General features: G+C 42.3%; 1 pseudogene; it reads right to left on the reverse strand.

Moving 5' to 3' along the window:
• Positions 1-1572: 1572 nt before the first annotated feature.
• Positions 1573-2283, reverse strand: LOC140527934 (ATP synthase F(0) complex subunit C2, mitochondrial pseudogene; annotated as a pseudogene).
• Positions 2284-2561: the final 278 nt, after the last annotated feature.

The raw sequence follows: 2561 nt of genomic DNA on the forward strand, positions 1-2561 counted from the left end.
TAAACAATGGTCATACTATTAAATTGGAAAGGTTTAATTGATAGGTCCAAAGATGGAATGTCTTCATTGAGTCAGCTTGTCACTAGAAGTTTGGACCCCAGATGATTGTATTTTTTTAGACATAGAAACTCATTTAACTCCGTACTAATGCAAGAAGGGGGTTGCTATTTGTACTGATGAGACTGCATACTATAAATGACCCTTGTTATAGAACTGATTACAATTTCATCAGAGATGATAAACATGTGTTGAATGGCTGGAAGTTAAAGATAGAAACCCATAGATGCTTCTCTGCAACAATTTGCCTAAGTAAACACAACACTGCAGCTTTCCAGGAACTGGCCCTAGGACTAATTGATTCAACAATTCTACAAATTTTCCTTCCATTGAGGAATTTAGCACCTACTAGGAAGTTATGACACATACACGAATAACTATAATAGAAAACAGAACACGAGAGTGACAAAGGTGTCTGGAAAATGCAGTGCCCAATAAAATATTTGGTTTGACAAATGTCACTAAGTTCTATCCAATAAAATGTAAGTTCCTTGAAGACAGGGGCTATTCATTTCATTTTTGTCTGTGTATCCTTTCAGGATATAAGTGCTTGGTCAATCTACTATTGAAGTTAATTGAATTAAATGCCTAAATAATGGAGAGAAACTTCAGAGATATCTGAAAATGTTACATGAGTGACTAGAGAAGTAGCACATGTACTTGAATGTGGATAAATATAAGATATGCCTTTAGTGAAAAATTATTCAAGAAGTATTTGAGGACCATGAGCTTTCAGCTATTTTTCTACCTGGAAAAAAAGCATCTATGTGCTATTGTATGTCAGATGTTCTTAAGTTTTTTGTGTCATGGACCCTGACAGTCTGGTGAAGGCTGAAGACTCCTTCTCAGAATGACATTCTAAAATTTATAAAATAAGATATGTAGAATCCCAAGAGAAATCAATTATAGTTATCAAAATATTTTTTAAAATTCTCAGATCTCAGGGTAAGAAATTTTTTGGTGGATGGTTTCACAAAGACATCAACCCAAAATATTCCCATAGTCAAAAAGGTTATCAAAATGATGGTCATTGTTAGGAAAGGTGTTTGAAATGAAGCAGAAACTATCTTATTCAAGGTCATACTGTGGCCCTTCTGAGACCATACATAGGTTTATACCTGAATAGGTGGAGAAGGTATATAGAGGGGCAACCAAAATAATCATGGTATTGACACCCATTCAGCTTTAGCCATGCTGCGATTCACAACTCCTGAGCTCAAGTGATCCATTAACCTCAGCCTCTCCTAGTTGCAAAGATTCCAGGCCACCATGCCCAGTCATTTGGACTTTTTAAAAGCTTTTAACAAGCTTCCTTTCTACTATATCCTAGGCTACTACCCCAGGCTGCTACTTGGGGGAAGGCATGATTTCAGTCTCTCTGCTGGCTCTGGCATGAAGATCAGGGATGTCATTAGTAATTTCCAGAGCATGGTGATTCAGAGATACTGCTCAGGGCCCTGTGCTTTGGGAGCTGCCAGTGGAAAGCAATGGAGATGACTGTCAGTGGATTTTTTTTTTCAGCTTATTAATGCAGTATTTATTTGTCTTCCCTCTGTCAAACCCTGAGCCTGTGGCTTTCCCCAGGACCACCTGGTAAGATGGAGGGGGAGGTATTCACAGGCTGCAAGAGACATGAAAGGACCAGGACAAGGAGGAACATTCAGAAACGTTGGGGGATAGAAATGGCTCCATCACATGGCGAAAAGGATGAGGAAGGCCACCATCAGGCAAAAGAGCCCCATGGCCTCAGACAAGGCAAAGCTCAGGATAGCGTAGGAAAAGAGCTGCTGCTTCAAGGAGGGGTTCCTGGCATAACCAATGATGAGACTTCCAAATACTGTCCCAATACCAGCTCCAAAGCCAGCCACCCCCACAGTGGCAGCCCCAGCTCCAATAAACTTGGCTGCTGTGTCAATGTCCCTTGAGACGGTGCTACTTCAGAATCCACATCTGGGGACAAGTGAGGTCAAGGGACCTGATGCTGCCAAAATGCTAAGGTTCTCATCTGTCCGAACCTCTGGCCGTTTTAGTACCACTGCAGATAAAGGTCTGCTCAATAGCTGAGAGCTGCTCCTCACAAAGGCAGGGGCAGAGATGAACTTGGTGCAGGCATACATTCTCAAGGGGTGAGGGGCAAAGCTGAAGAGCTGCCAGCAGAGCAGAGGAGACAGAAAGGGGGGCTGGATTTTTTTTAAAAAAGCCTCTATGCTTATATTCACATAATTAGTCCTCAAACACCCCTCTCCCTTCCCCTGCCCCTCACAGCAAAGAGACAGGGTTACCCATGCCCACTTATATATCCAGCCCACAGCGTGCCCTTTCCAGATTTATTTTCCCCTTAAAGGCACATCACGGACCTTCCCACGTTGACAACCAGGGGCACAATCATGAATGTTTATAAAAGGAGATCCAGCACAGATTGTGCTACGTTGCCTTAGAGAGTCCCACAGACTGCTCTGCAGCCCCATGGTTGCCTAGTAGCATCCTTCTGACAGTCAGTCATC

Source organism: Notamacropus eugenii, chromosome 1 (assembly GCF_028372415.1).
Source record: "Notamacropus eugenii isolate mMacEug1 chromosome 1, mMacEug1.pri_v2, whole genome shotgun sequence".
Taxonomy (NCBI): domain Eukaryota; kingdom Metazoa; phylum Chordata; class Mammalia; order Diprotodontia; family Macropodidae; genus Notamacropus; species Notamacropus eugenii.